At 42.5% G+C, this 16,175-nt stretch overlaps 1 protein-coding gene and 1 long non-coding RNA gene across 7 annotated transcripts in view; one reads left to right on the top strand and one right to left on the bottom strand.

Moving 5' to 3' along the window:
• LOC310663962 (ankyrin repeat and fibronectin type-III domain-containing protein 1-like) overlaps positions 1 to 11,872 on the bottom strand; it is a 328,708-nt gene extending 316,836 nt beyond the window's left edge. For 2 of the 6 annotated variants that reach the window (XM_083412403.1, XM_083412405.1), the window contains exon 1: positions 11,664 to 11,870. The gene's annotated coding sequence lies outside the window, so the exon portion shown is untranslated. Of the gene's footprint in view, positions 1 to 11,663 lie in introns of all 6 variants that reach the window. The other 4 variants (XM_083412404.1, XM_083412400.1, XM_083412402.1 and 1 more) reach the window with 4 other exon arrangements.
• A 14-nt stretch (positions 11,873 to 11,886) lies between these two features.
• On the top strand, positions 11,887 to 15,336 carry LOC310663992. The gene is made up of 2 exons (XR_014504724.1): positions 11,887 to 12,006; positions 13,863 to 15,336. It is a non-coding gene; the product is annotated as an uncharacterized lncRNA (long non-coding RNA).
• Positions 15,337 to 16,175: the final 839 nt, after the last annotated feature.

Genomic DNA, 16,175 nt, shown 5'->3' with positions numbered 1-16,175 from the left:
GAAGTTATTAGAAGGCTTAACCTGGGTGCTTGTAAAAGTGTGAGATTGTTTAACGAGTGTCCATGCAACCTTTATTTTATTTTGTCAGAAAGCATAAATTAAGCACAGTTCCTAGTACAAACGACATGTCTCTGGATCTCACAGAAATATGTCCCCTCCTCAATTTTCATTATCAGGCTACCGCAGCTATTAAAACGCTGCTTGATTTTTTAAGTATGTTCCAGGGCTCCCTCTGCTTAAAAGCCACCCGGTGTGCTAACTGTGGAGAAATGCCCTCTGCAAATTCTTTATCATCACTTCTTCTTCCAGAGGTAGGCCATGGCTCAAATTAAACTCTGCTACTTGAGAAATTAATTCCTTACCACCTCCCTTCAAACTCTCCACAGAGTCACTACCTTGCAATTCCCTGTCCCAAGAAAACCATATGCTGATAATTACTGCACAACACCCAAGCTCTGAAATTATCATTGCAGCTGGCTCATAAAAACAATTATTACAGCTCTGAGAGGAGCATGAATTTAGTCCTGCTGAATGACATATTTCTGAAGATGTGAACTTTGTACATAAGACAGCAGCTTATATGAAGATGAGCCTTCAGTACATTTCATGCTTTCTGTAGCGTAGCTAGTTACTTAAAGGCCACCATTTAGTCCTCTTACATATATACCGGTAACTTCAAGGATTAGAGGGGAAAGTACACAAAGTGCCATCCATGATAGAAGCAAGTTGATTCAGTACAGAACCAATGCCACCAAGCTCTAAAGGCCTCTTGGCTCAAAATTACTTCAGCAAACTACAGTCATGTTCTGACTGTGGAGCTATGCAAAGCAATCTTTACTAGAAATATGTCCTACTAAAGCTTACCTCAGACAGGTGTTGTATAGGACTCAAGGCACTATGTTCAATACCATGACAGTCCAATAGCATGCATACCTAATTGCTAGTAACACAGAGACCCTATGCAAAGTTGGCACACCTAAGGCCATTGACTACCTCCTATTTCATAAGTCCATCCATATTGATCTTTTAAGAGTTGCTGCTTCAAGTTGCACCACCATTTGGGATGCAGTGGGTGGTTAACACAGGGCACAACCATTTCAGCATTAACATCAAGGCTGTGAACCTCCCTGGAGGTTAAAGCAGGGGGTTTTTCAGAGCCTATACAACCTGCTCAACATCTGTGGGACTAGTTTTTGCCAATTTCACTCCTGTTGAATTGAGCTGTTATTCTCTGTCTTTAGTTTCTGCTTATCAAAGGTCATGCTTCATTGTTTCAACTATTGTTTTTCATTTTTATTGTGGATTTTTGCTATCATTGTTGCTATAACAATTCATTCCATTTTTGTTGGCCTACGTTCTGACAGTACAGTATGGGTTTTGCTACTGCTCATTTTATTAACTGCATCCTGCAATTCTGTTTCAGTTCATTTTTATTTCCATATGAGCAATCCATATTTCCAGTGCAATCCTAAGCATGTTAATTCAGAAAGAGATCCCACCATATTAAATGGGGCTTACTCCTAAGCATGCATAGGATCTGAGCCTTATCTGCTTCATAGGAAGTAAATGCAACTGAACACAAGTGGACTTACTTCTGTGTAAACATGCAAAGGACTGGTTTATAAGCTGCCTTGTAAATCAAGTTGGCTATATAAATAAAATAAACTGATTAATTGCTAAATAAAATAAATTAATGACCTTAGGCATAATTAATTATGCATAGAATTGGGTTTCAAGTCCCACCACCTTAGGTGGAATTTACTACCAGACAGATATGCATATGGGTGCAGCCTAAAATTGTACTTTAAATGAGGCTTACAAAATCATCAAAAGGTATTGAATCCAGATTCATAAAAATGTACTAGCCCACTTACATATTTACTGACCCATTTTATATTTGGCCCGTCATTGCATAGTGATCTCATCTGCTGCTATATTAATATATGAGAGACAACAATAGCTTAAACAAGATAAAACAGTAACTCATTTTAACAGCTATTCTGGTTTATTGCATGAAAGAAACAATCTTACCTGCCACAGTGTCTAGGTATGCAGCTGCTTGCAATACAATTTTAAACAAGCAATCAAAAAATAATGGAAATATGTCTATCAACATAACATTTCAAAGAACCAGGAAGACACAACCAAGTTTATTTGGTGGGCATCTCACAATGAGGTAATACATACCTCATTGTGCCTATAATATTTTAGAAGCTCCACTTGCATGCCAAGAGTCATCAAGATGTTAAGGTGCACATCTATTTTTATTCACATCTCAGTTTCCAATTAGAGGCAATTTGGTTGGGGGCCCATAAGTTAAAAATAGTCATCTCTAATGATGCTTGCAAACCCATTAGGAATATTTCCTCCCCTAAAAACCCTGCAATTTTGTTTTCACAATTTTTCAGTAATATACTTGATTCCTAGTTTCCCCACTCCCATCACTTTCTGTCCTTATAAAAAATCCATATTTTGACTATCCCTGATACAGATATCAGTTGTGCATTAACCCCCCTGGGCTGCATTGTTTTCTGCTCTCACTTCTGCCAGTCTAGCAACCCACTAATAAAGCCTCTTATAATCTGCCTTTTGGAAATCACTATAGAACTAGAATGGGCAATATCTACTGCATTAGCAAAGCTGTTTTAGAAATTTTGGTTTCAAGTTATATAAATCAATAGAAGACATTATATTCAAGTTTTTTAAACTAAAAAATGTTTTGAACAGTATGCCAGATCTCTAAGTAAAAGGAGCTAGAGAGTAGACACTAATTTTTTAAAAAGGCAGAGACACAAATTGCACCCTTTTGTACAGACAAATTAATTTTGTCCTAATGTCAACTCTAGTCCCACAGGTTCTAGAAGTAATAAAAATAACTTGCAAAAGCTGTTTACCAGAGGTAAATGTGGGATTAATGTACACACTACAAGCAACAATACTCCCCCTCCAAAAAAATGTTTTACTAATGGGGGGGGCAGCAATTTTCTACCACCACCAACTGCCTTAATACCCTTGAGTTCAAATAATGTCATTGAAATATAGCAAAAACTGGCAATGACAAAGCATTGCTGAGTGTGAAAAAATGATGATTGACTTCATAACCATTCTAAGCCAACGGTTTACAAAACTGTAACCCAGAGTTCCTTGGAAGCTTATCAGAGGTCAAATAATGGCAACTTCCTTGAATGACAACTTGTCTGCAACAACGCATCTTCTCCTCCAACATATAACGTAGTTGCAAGTGAACAAAAGCACAATTCTCTGACATACTATCATTGCAAACAGGTAGTGAGGAGGTCCAACAGGTCTGGTCAGTACCCTACTGTAATCCTCTACATTCTACAACATTCCAAGGTCAGCAAGCTAGCAAGCTGGTCAGACAACAGCCTGGTAGCACCTTGGTGTGCAGAATTCAGCAGAGGAAGCAGGCTAGGCTGTGAGGCAGAAGCTGGCCCAAACTTACCCAGTCAACTTGATGGCTGAGGATTTGAACTATGTTATCCAAAATCCTGATCAGACACTCCAACCAATACACCATACTGTACTAGTTGTTTTTTTTAAAATGTAAAATGTGCAGGGATTTTATGAGAAATGTTTAAAGGTTCCCTTAAGGAAGTTTGAAACCCCCTGATCTAATTATCTTTCACATAGTACATATAGAACTTGTTTATCTGTGGAAGTTATACAGGCAACACAACAACAAAGGTCATCAGGGGGCTCATAAAATAATAAAATACAGAAAACAAATTTCAGCATAAAACAGTCAGCAATCCAGTTTCACAGCATAACTAAAAATACAGAAAAGATAGGCAGTGGATTTAAAAGTGAATACTGCAGGTTTTTAAAGGCCTGAAATCATCATCATCATCAGGTGCCAAAATGACCATAAAGGAATCAGCAGTCAAGCCTCTCTATGCAGGTGTTCCACAACAAAAAGCTACCTGACTCATATAATTTGGTGGAGGCACCTGGAACAAGAGCTCTGAATAATATCTCAAAGTCTGAGTAGAAATATATGAGAGGATTATCTTTCAGTTACCCTCATCCTAAGCCAATAAGGGCTTTAAAGATTAAAAACAGCCCTTTGAATTGGGTTCAGAAATAGACTGGAAGCCAGTGCAACTGATAAAGCATTGATACAATACACCAAATCAACCAGACCCAGTTAAAAATCTTCCAGCCTTATTTTTTGATGCCATTTTCAAAGGCATTCCCATATAAAATAGACTGTTTAATTTGAATGAGAGGTAACTGTGGTCATGCCATCCACATCCAGAAAGGGTCATAGCTGGTATATTAGCCACGGGAAATAAAAGGTGCATAGAGTGACAGAGGCCACTTGGGTCTCAAGTGATAATGCTAGATCAGTAAGCAATCCTTTCCAGAAAAGGTTAACATCACTCACTTGGGTGGATGAACCATCCACCAGGGGTAGACCAAGTTTCACCTTATAAGCCCTCATCCTAACTGTTACTGCACACACTCTGCAGTTCAGGAGACCTAGAACCTCACCTAAATTTGATGTGGAAAAAGATACAAAACTGGCTCTCAGTGGTGGTGCCTCAAACCAAATCTCGGGATGAACTCTTCCAACTGTTTTATGCAATTGTTACACAGTTAGAAGAGTAGAGAATCGTAGGGCATCCCAAAGCCTAACTGCCAAGAAGTCAAGAAATGGTCCCCAGCACCAACTTCTGGAATCAGTTATCCAAGTAGTAGCAGAATCACCACCAACGGCACCTTGAACATCCAGCTCAACTAGTCTACTGATAATTCCATGGGCAATGCTATTGAAAGCTACCCAGAGATCCAAGATAATCAATACTATTGTTATTGTTAATATTTTCCCTCCCCACCCCCAATTTATATCCTACCCTGCTTCCCAAAGAAGCCCAGGGCAGCAAACACATCAATATAATTACAAACACTAAGTAAAAACATTCCAAAATATTGTACCCTCCCCATCAATCATTCCCAGCAAGATCACCCCACAGGGCAGCCAAGGCAGCTTTTATCCCACAACCAGCCCTGCAGCACAACTGAAATTGATTCAGAAAAATCCATTGGCACCTTAATTGGGAGCTACATCATTTTTTCTTCCATACAAGTTTCATTTACTACCACAAACTAATTATCCTCATCTAAATTTCTCATCCCTGAAAAATTTATCCTGGCATATTATCCATAACGAACAAAAAAATATCTTTCTAGTGGCCAGAGGCATCTAGAATTCAGGTTTCCTGATTCTGGCAAATGTCTAGCTGACATTTGATGACTAAGAGAAAGGCCATGTTTTCTTTGCTCTTTACAGAAGCAATGAAAAGTGTCATATCATAGTAACTCTAGCTAGGCAGAATTATATAAAACTTTTCAAGAACACTCTTGACACAAGCCTTGCAGCAGAAGCCTTATTTAGATGCTATGGCCAGATTTTATGTAGAAAGTTGTACTGCAGTGGCGTAGCATGGGGGGTGCAGGGGGGCCGGCCGCACCGGGCGCAACATCTGGGGGTTAGGGTTAAGGGGCGCAAATCCACGGGTTAGGGGGCGCAAATTACTTGCCTTGCCCCGGGTGCTGACAACCCACGCTACGCCACTGTTGTACTGTACTATATTACACTAACTTTTACCCACAGAAAACCCATCGAAATGGCAAACTGACTTACTTTCAATGGATCTATTCTCCATATGTTAGTGGAATACAACCCCAATATATTTTACACAGATTCCCTTTTAATAAGTAGGTGCAGTACATTTATCAGCCACGTGTATGTATCAAATTGTGTTTTTTTTTAAAAAATTACTTTATCCCTTTCTCAGTTTAATCCCAGCAACCTGCAATGTTGGTTAAACTGAGAGGCAGTGACTGGCCCAAGGTCACCCAGTGAGCTTCATGGTTGAGTGGTGATTTGAACCCTGGACCAGACAGTCTAATCACTTAACCACACTAGTTCTTAATGTTTACATTCTTATCTCTTCACCCAGAAATTACATAAATGCTGAGAAAGTCATTAAAAACAAAAATTAACCCTCTCTCAGTATTTTCACATTAAGGACTACTACGGTGTAATATTTTAAGAGAAATGAGGGAATCTGTGACCCTCCAACTGTTGTTGGAACTCCCATCAGCCCCAGCCAACATGATCAGTGATCAAGGATCATGGCAGTTGCAGCCTGAAACTATTGGGGGAGGGGCACAGATTATATGGCCCAGCCTTATAAAGTCAATTTCAAGTCATAAACTATTACTTCCCCAAACCATTACATGTATATCACCTGAAGTGACAGCTTTAATTGGTCTCAAAGCAGCAGGTGAATTGACAGACACAAACGTGAGAGTTGAGAAGTACTTGACAAGATTCAACCAGTTTTTTTGAGACACAATGAAATTCTATGTAAACTACATTGTAAAAGTGATGAGTTTTTTGGTGTGATTGAATGAGGTGCCCTAATGTCAGAGTGGTAAAGAGTAGAAGCATCTGTGGATACCATTAGGAATGTAGGAAGCTGCTTTACACCAAGTCAGACCATTGGCTTATTTGGCTTTATGATGCATATACTGACTGAAAGCATCTCTCCAGGGTTTCAGGAAGGAGATGCCAGAGCTGAAGCTAAGGCCTTCTGCATGCAAAGCATGTGCTCTCTTACTCAGCTATGGTTCATTCATCTGAGGTACTCTGATTCAGAAGAGATACAGAAGGGTCTAGGAATGGAGGGTAGAAACTGGGTCTATGAAAACAGGAGATAAGAAGGCAGCAAGCCAGTGGGAACCAGTAGGGTGTGGGAGATTAACTCCTCCATCTGGCCTCTTCTTCAGTCCTCTGAAGTGTCCTGAGAAGACAGAAAGGAGAACTGCATTTGACCTGGAGCTGCAAATAAAGGCATAGCTAGGGGGCAGGGTACACTTGTCGCCACACATCAGAGGGTGGCACTTATTGTAGGGCCCGCAGCACGCCCGGGCCACACATCTCTCCTGGGAGTGACGCAGTGGCTCAGGCACCTGCCGGCTCTGCGCTGCCCAAAATGGCAACATGGAGCTTGTGTCTGCCCGATGCCTCCCCCTCAGCTACCCTACAGCTGAGGGGGATGCGGCAGACAGACTCATTGTAGGCTCCGTGGCGCACCCTGCCCTGGCACCTGAGTGGCTAGCTATGCAGCTGGCTGCAGAGTTGAGAAACTGCACTTCATTTTGAAATAGCCAGCTTGACAGTTGACTGCATGCATACCTCTAGTAAGCACTTAACATCAGTATTTTCCCAGGTAGATGGGGAAGAAATACAATCCTAGATTAATAGTGTAATCCTATGTACTCAGAAGAAAGTGCCATTGACATCAGTGGGGCTAGCTTCCAGGTATGTTTGTCAGGAACTGCAGCTTTGGATGTTTCGCACCACAAACTTAGTACTCTAACAACATTACTGAACTTAACCCTAGGCCCCTACATCATGGGCTGATCCCTGTTCCCACTGTCATGGAACACAGTCCTGTTACAAAAGGAGCTCATCTTTCAAGAAGCTGTTTGAGATGCACAGCCTTGCAAGCCAACCTATATGCCAAGGTTAGCCACTGTGTTGTACTCCAGAAGATGTGGGGATATAGTTTCCATCATACTTGACCACTCTACCTGCTGGCCAGGGCTAATGGGAGTTGTTTAGCCCAACAACATCTGAAGGACACCATGATGGTTACCCCCGATATAGCCATTTTGGCCTACAAGTCATAGAGGCAAAATATGTGTCAACCACTATTAATAGTAAATGGGTGTTTTCTAATTAGGAAGGCACAGAGGCAACTCTAAGGTAAAGGTAAAGGGGCCCCTGACCATTAGGTCCAGTCGTGGACGACTCTGGGGTTGCGGCGCTCATCTCGCTTTATTGGCCGAGGGAGCCGACGTACAGCTTCCGGGTCATGTGACCAGCATGACTGAGCCGCTTCTGGCAAACCAGAACAGTGCACAGAAACGCCGTTTACCTTCCCGCCAGAGCAGTACCTATTTATCTAATTGCACTTTGACGTGCTTTCGAACTGCTAGGTTGGCAGGAGCAGGGACCAAGCAATGGGAGCTCACCCTGTCATGAGGATTCGAACCGCCGACCTTTTGATCGGCAAGTCCTAGGCTCTATGGTTTAACCCACAGCGCCACCCGCGTCCCTGATGAGGCAACTCTACCTGACTGCAAAGTACCAAAACATGTTTTAACTTTGAAGGCACAAATAATTATGCTGCTGGATACCATAGGGCTGCTCAGTAACCCAAAGACAGTGGGTATGTTTGCATGTCACGCTAAACCAAAAGTGAGAAACCTGAGGCTCTCCAGATGTTGTAGGACTCCAACTCCCATCAGCCCCAACCAGCATAACCAATAGTCAGGGATAATGGGTGTTGTAGACCAACAACACATGAAAGGTGTGAAGAGCTACACATGCCTAAAATATGAGAGCACACTGACAAATTCAGGCAGGATGTCACTTCAGCCTGGAGAAGACACATCCAAAATGGTCCATTCCACTCGAGTGAAAAGTGTGCATAATCAGGAATAAGCTGTTGAATACAAACATTTATTACTGAAGCTTCTCTTTAGAAGGCCTAATATTTTCAAGAGAGATTAAAAAAAGAAAAAGGTGAGAAGAATCACCTCATAGATTAAAAAAGAATCTATTAGTCTAAAATATATACTGTGATTACTAGTGAACCTGTTTCTATTCAAGCTAAATCATTTCAGTGCAAAGCCTATTTTATAAATGGATAATTAAACCTTCCTTAATGGGAACTTAAAATAATGATGCTATCTAAGGAATGAAATTCCCAGGACAGTATATGTCAATTCATATACATAACACACTATGGCTCTTGACTGTTCAAATAAGCAGATTCTGTTAGTACAGAAGAAGCAGAGCAGCAAAAAATCATTACAAGAGCATTAAGTCATCCTGTTTCATCAGTGTTTTGCTACCCAATTAGCTACTTCAAACATAACAGGAAAATCTCTCTTTGAAAACCAGCAAATATCTGAAAAAACAACACATAACTATTGAAGAAGCACAAGAACATCAAAGTGATCAGAGGCACAGTACCTGCTGAAATCAGCTTCTGGGTGCAGAACCAGGGAATCTACATTCCATTTTAGGTACAATAGGGGTGTTTGGAGATGCCTGCTCTTCTAGCCCTTTCTAGCTCTTGCTTCCAAGTACGTGCATGTACTCAATTTCTGTTTTGATTTTTTAAAAGGTTCATATAATTCTGGTCATCTCTTTCTCTTTTTCCCTGTTCCTTATTAAACCAGCAAGCTTTGCTCACTTGTTCCATGAGCTCCGGACGAGATGTTCCCCACTGAATATTTGGACAAGAAAGCAGGAAGCCTGCCTTCTTACAGGAGCCCAAAGGAGCATTCCAACAACACAGACCTAATTGCTGGGGAAATGGAGAGGGGAGAGGGAGAAAAACTTCGCACTTTCAGGGTTTGGGGGCGTACATTGGTGTGGAGAGAAATGAGATAAAAGTAGTGGCTATCAACAGCCCACCAAACTAAAAATACGTATTTGCTAAAAAAAAAACCATGTAAAATGCTATGGCTGCAGAAGGAGAGAGGTTTCCAAGGGATCAAAACAAGTATTTCTCTGCTTCTCTCCAAAGCTTCTGCAAAGTAAACCAAATCGCACACACCATGAAAGTAAAAGAATTTACACAGAAAGGAAATGCATGTACTTAGTGCCAAATAGCAAGAGCCAAGGCACACACAAGCAGCATGAAGCAGGCAGAGGGGATAACCAGGCTTGCTGGGAAAGAGAAGAAAATTGGCTTAATATCTTCAACCACTTAAAAAATGCCCAAGGATCAAAACTGCAAAAAATAAAACAAAAAATAAGGTACACTCCTGAGCTTTGAAATCTACATCAACTGGAATGCTTTGGAATGAGACACAAGCTATTAAAATAAACAATATGGGGCATCTATAATAGTACAGTACTTGCTTTTTCAGAGTCCTGGATTTTAGCCTTGCAGCTACATGATTTCCAATTGGTAAGATCTCTCCTCCTCCCCCCACTCCCCCCCCAAAATGCTGGGTGAGGACAGATATCTTCTGTGGGAGGGAAAAAAATGAAGTTTTTTTAAGCCTTTGTTAGATTTCAACAGCTGGGCAATGACTAGAAGCACAGAGGGGCATGGCATGGCTTTGGGAAAACAGCAAGCAGGGTGAGGGAAGAGAGTGGAACAGAGACCATGGAAGTCCAACATGTTTGACTGCTGTTAATGCCCCAGGGACCTAACAGAAATCTGGCTAAAGGGTTGGGGACGGGGGTGATCTGGCAAGCAAAATACCGGTACATCAAGTGCACATCTAATGGAGACTCCATGAGATATGATGCCCTGCTGGGCACCCTGCCAAAGATGCTAATAGTCAAATGTGGGCTGGGAAATAATTACTTTGTGACATTCTCCATCTCTCTCCTCCACATATAGGCTCAGAAAAGCAGGATTGTGCCACTTAGGCCATAGTCACCAGGTTTCAACCTGTGAACATATTGCCCTCACACTGCCACCTCAATGAATTCAGCTGCTACACCATTAAGACACTCTGCTTTTAACTCACCTACTGACAAAACTTAAATGAGGAGTGGAGACTTTCAGGCCCACAGGCAGAATGTGGCCCTCCAAGGCTCTTCCCCTGGCCCTGCTTTCCACCCTTTTTCTTTTTCTTTCACCCTGGCCGGAGCATTTTATTTACTTACTTTTACATTTCTGTTCCAACTTTCCTCCAAGGACCTCAAGGTTATACACACAGTTCTCCTCCCTATTTAATCCTAACAACAACCTTGCGAGGTAGGTTAGGGCTGAGAGTCAGTGACTGTCCCAGGGTCACCCAGTGAGCTTCATGGCTGTGTGGAGATCTGAACCCTGGTCTCCCCAGTACAACACTCTAACCACTACACCGCACTGGCTCTTGAACTCTGATAACGCCTCTTGCTTCCATGGATGGAGGATAAACAGAAGTGTTCAAGCATGTGTAGCAAGCTGGCCTGCTATACCGAGGTAAAAATTCACATTCTTTGCTCAGCTCACATTTCCCTCGAGGTTTGCCAACCACTGGCATGTGCCCCCCCCCCCCAAAGCCTTGGGCTTTAAAAGCTTCCCCACCCCAAGGCTCTGCCCCATAATTTATTTTGCGTTAACAGGTCTGCCGAAACGCGCAAAAAATACTGGAAGACGACAGTGCCTCTGAACATGCCCAGAACGCTTTCCACCACAAAGGAAGCAGGGACCTCCTCTTGAATCACGAAAAACGCAAACTCCTGCCTTGGCATCCCTACCTCCAAGCTCATACCTTCTGCTTTCAACCAAGAGGAATTAGTCTATTCTGCCTTGAGCGAGAGACCAAAGACGCCTCTGACCATGTACAGAGCGCTTTTCCCTCGCGGCTGATGATACGGATCTCATATTATACCCATGGTAAAATAATCACCGGCCAGCCAAGAGAGGGGTGGGGGGAGAGACAAGTTTCAGGAAAGCTGAATTTAGAACCGATTTTAAAAGGCAAAAAAAGGCGGAGGGGACAGTAGCACCATCCCTCCCGCCGGGATGAGCGTTCATGGAAGCTGCAAAGCCTATTCTCGCTTTCCCTCAGGCGGGTCTGGGGACGTGCAGACTGAAGGGACGGCAACATACCCGTTGGCACCACAGACTCCTCCTCCTGCTGCTTCTCCTACCGACTGAGGAAGAATTCACGGGGGGCGACACCCACCGCCTCCTTTCTCCATCCCGCCAGCTCAAGCCGTGTTGGCGGCGGCGGCAACAACAGCTTTGCGGGCATGAGGAGAAAACGAGGGGAAGGGAAAGAGGCGCGCGCGGCCCGGCCCCCCTCGCTCCTCGGCCCGCCCTCAGGCCCGCCCAGCGCGAGGCAGGGGGCGGTTTGGGCGGGAAACTCTTCTGAGGAAAAGCTGCCGCGGCTGCCGTCCTAATTTGGAAGAAGCAGAAACACCCCGCGAGTGAGCGCGAGGTGGGCTTCCAAGTAAGCATGCGCGGAGCTGGGGGGGATTTGAGGCTGCCGTTCTACGCATAGGAGAAAGATCAGCTGAACTCCCTTTTGGGGGGGGGGGGCGCAAAAACTGTGGCTGTGTATATCGCGCGGGGTGGGGGAACAGCGAAGCAGCTGTGCTTAATTGTTATTAATAACGCGGGGCTGCAGTCTTAAAAGCTGCCTTTTCTGCGGTTGGGTGTAAGCTCCCCCTGAACTCCGTGGAGCCCTGGCTTCTGGGAAGGCAGAAATAGGATTGCAATAACAACAGGGCCAAGGCGGGAAGGCAAGATTCAAAGGGATGCTCTTGGGCATATTAAATACTGCACTGCGAAGTGCGCATGCAGGAAGGATGTGGCTGAACAGCTCTTGCACGTAGACCCCTCATGACAACCAGGAAATGGCTATGGGTACTGCTGACCGGTGAAATGACAACTGCAGTTGGTCTGAAGTGGTGCAACACAAGAAGGTCGCCTGCACTTATTTGTTTTATACCGTATGTATCTTGGCAGGCTTTTGCCTCCAGCAGCTTCAACACAGCTCATATGAATACAGTGGTACCTCGGGTTAAGAGCTTAATTCGTTCTGGAGGTCCGTTCTTAACCTGAAACTGTTCTTAACCTGAGGTACCACTTTAGCTCCCACTGCCGCTGCGCAATTTCTGTTCTCATCCTGAAGCGAAGTTCTTAACCCGAGGTACTATTTCTGGGTTAGCGGAGTCTGTAACCTGAAGCGTCTGTAACCTGAAGCATCTGTAACCCGAGGTACCGCTGTAGTAAGAATAAAAAAAAACCATTTAAAGCAGCAGCAAATAAAAAGCAGCAGAGACAACAGGTACAAACTATTAACAGTCTGAAATGCTAATAAAAGCACATAAGATTAGCCATCCTCCACTCTGTACGAGAACATAAAAAGTTCTTGTGGGATCAGGCCAATGACCCATCCAGTCCAGTATCCTGTTCTTACAGTGGCTGACCAGATGAGAAGCCTGCAAGCAGGACCCAGACTTTTCCTAAATGGATTCTACACGCTAGAGAGCATTTCCCTCATCATTACCCCCATTGCTGAGATTTTCAGTACCTATCTATTTTGGATGTTACCAGCACCTGGAGGAACTCAATGGTGGCTGGGGCAACCCATTCACATGGGCAGCATGCAAATGTTGTTGTTGTTGTTGTTGTTACAAAAGCCTGCCTTCAAGACCTGGATCCTAAGTCATAGAGGGTTTTAAGTGCAAGCACCAGCACCACAGAAACAGCCTGGAAGCTAATGAAGTTCTTTCAACACTAGTGAGATAAATTCCCATCAACCAGTCCCAATCAGTATCCTGACAGCTGTGTTTAAAGTAACTGTAATTCCCGAATGCCCTTCAAATGCAGCCTCGCATATTACAGTAGTCAGTCCTTGATGGATAGCTGTGGCCAGGCTACCATTGGCGAGACCTCAAGTGAAGTTCTTGTCTCAGCTGATGAAAGGCACTCATTTGGAAAGAGGTGGCCTTTGGTTAAAATGAGGTGGGTGCCCAAAATCTGAACAGTGGACTAATTCAGCTAAATTCATTGTTACTATTTTAATTTACAGTATATCCCAACCTTTCTCCCAAAGGAGCCTATGAAGCAAGGGATATCCAGCACACACCCCTCTAGATCTTGCTGAACTCTAGCTCCCATCTTCCCTGGCCATTAGCTGTGCTGGCTTCTTGTGAGATTTAGAGTCCAGTAACATCTGGAATGGCTACTTCTGTGTGATGTATTAAGATACAAATATAAGTTTATGATGGGCAGTTGCCATCATAAGATAACTGGCGTTTGTTGGTCCTTTTCATTCTTATTCTAACCATGTTTATTCAGAGCAGAAATGAGGATGTCCAGATGTTGCTGGACTACAGCTCCCTTCATCCCTGACCAAGTCCCATCAGTTCCAGATAGCATATTCAGTGGAGTCTAACATTATCCAGTGGTCACCAGATTCTTCATATCCAATTCAGACATTAGTCTAAGGCCAATGGAACTTATGTGTTTCCAGCTAAATGGGCTTAAGAAGCAACCATGGAATTATACTTGATTGAAAATTGTGGGTAGTAGCTATCTGAATTAACTGGTAGCACATTCAATAACATGTGTTTATTATGTATTTTCCCATTGGATTGCATTGACCTATGAATACATGAGAAACAGATTTGTCTTCTCCCCTGCCTATCCCCCCTTTAGGGCAACAGCACTGCAGAGTCACTGTTCTCATATTTTAAGAGACTACATTTAGTCTCTTCTAATATGTAATCAATTTGTAATTGTCTAGGTCATTTTGAGTTTTAATCCAATCCTCTTGCAGCAGCTCTTAACTTTGCTTCTTATGCAAGCCTGAGGGGGAGGAGCAAAATTCAGCAGATCAGATAGAGGCTGCTTGTTACCTTTGCTTCACCTGATCTATTAACCACGCTCTTCATCCTACTGCATATCTCTTGCATAATGCATTAGCAAATCATAAGTCTTTGCAAGATCAAGCCCAAAGAGTTTCTGCGTGGCCTGTTGTTCCAGTTTGACTTAATTGATGAAAAAACATACCTTTCTTTAAATGGGTGTAACTTTGCATGTGAAGAGCCCTTCAGCAAAAGTAATCATAATAATAATAAGGTACAAAATAAACTTGGACTGAAGAGGGAGTACAATGAAGAATACAGTTCTTAATGCAACCATAAGCAGCCCACAGAGTTACCATAGATTCCACTTATGTCATTAAATGTAACCTTACTATGCAATGGGCCTGTGATGGTAGACTGAAGCTGCACACTGAATTCTTACCCTGTTAGCCATGATACTTAAGAACAGCATAAGAAATAATATCCCAATAAGGACCATGATACAGGAGTGAATATAACCAAATAAAAAAATGCCCATTTTATTATTCCTGGCTTCTTAGCAGCTAACTTTTTATGTTTCAACAGCAAAAGAGGATATACACTATTTGCAAAAGATGGGTAAAGTGGTGTTGGTGATAGTTTAAATATTAAATATTAAACTACCTTAAATAACTCCCATTTTCAGTGCTCTACAAATATTGAAAATATCATGTATCTAATAAGACAAATATTAACACACAGGCTTGATACTGTTGGGAATGCTGATATCCTCATAATAGCAGTAAGATGAAAGAAAAACTAGCATTCAACGTCCATATATTTAATATACGATTCTCCCATCTTGTAAATTAAAGTGTTTGCAATATATTTAATATTAATATTTAATTGGTATTTTTCTGTAAACAAACGTGTATGTATGCAGCAGAACCAATATTGCTAATAAACATTTATGTAAATAATTAACTACATGTTACCAATAATCAGACTTTGATTTTTAAGGCTTTAAGAGGGTTTTTTTTTTAATGTTGCCCAGAGCCTTGTGGGCTCAACCTCCCTGGCATAGAACATTCAGTGTGTGATTTAAGGAACTGAGAGACTCTGAATGGTTGGCAGTTCTAATAAATGGGAGTTGGTAGTCAGTGAGGAAGACCATTGAGATTTGACAGCTGAGAAGAAAAGTAGTTCTGAATGAGTTTTCTCCTGACCTCAGACGACTTCCGTTCGACTTCCAAAACGTTCGGAAACCAAAGCGTGGCTTCTGATTAGCTGCAAGAAGCTCCTTCAGCCAATCGAAAGCCCCGGAAACCCCATCGGATTTTCGGCTTCCAAAAATAGTTTGCCACTTTCGGGTTTGCAGCGTTTGGGAGCCAAAACATTTGAGAACTAAGCTGTTCGAAAACCAAGGTACGACTGTATTTATTTCTCCTCAAGTTACCCCCTTTTTTCAGCTTATCCAGTAAATAATTGTTATGAGTTGGAGGGGGCAGATCCTCCTAAATTCTTAAATTGAGTAAATATTATAATTTGGCTAACATTTGGACTATTAAAGGAAGATGCCAGGTGCAGTGTAGAAATACAGGCTATACCGGGTTTTCCTGTTCAAGAGATGGCTAATAGAGGGGCCATTAAGGAACAAAGGGATCAGAGTACCGGGCCATTAAGAGCGATTGAGAATGCAAATGCTGTCCTTCTGTGAACAGAGACAGTAAAATTGGGAGGGGGAGGTTGTCAGGGTTACAGGGGTGTGATGTCACCACAGGAAAAAAAATATCCTTTTGCAGAAGGTTTTTGAAAAAGTGAGAAG

Source organism: Podarcis tiliguerta (assembly GCF_965153285.1).
Source record: "Podarcis tiliguerta genome assembly, chromosome: 14".
NCBI lineage: Eukaryota > Metazoa > Chordata > Lepidosauria > Squamata > Lacertidae > Podarcis > Podarcis tiliguerta.
The sequence above is the reverse complement of the archived record's forward strand: the minus strand, read 5'-3'. Positions and strand labels throughout refer to the sequence as shown.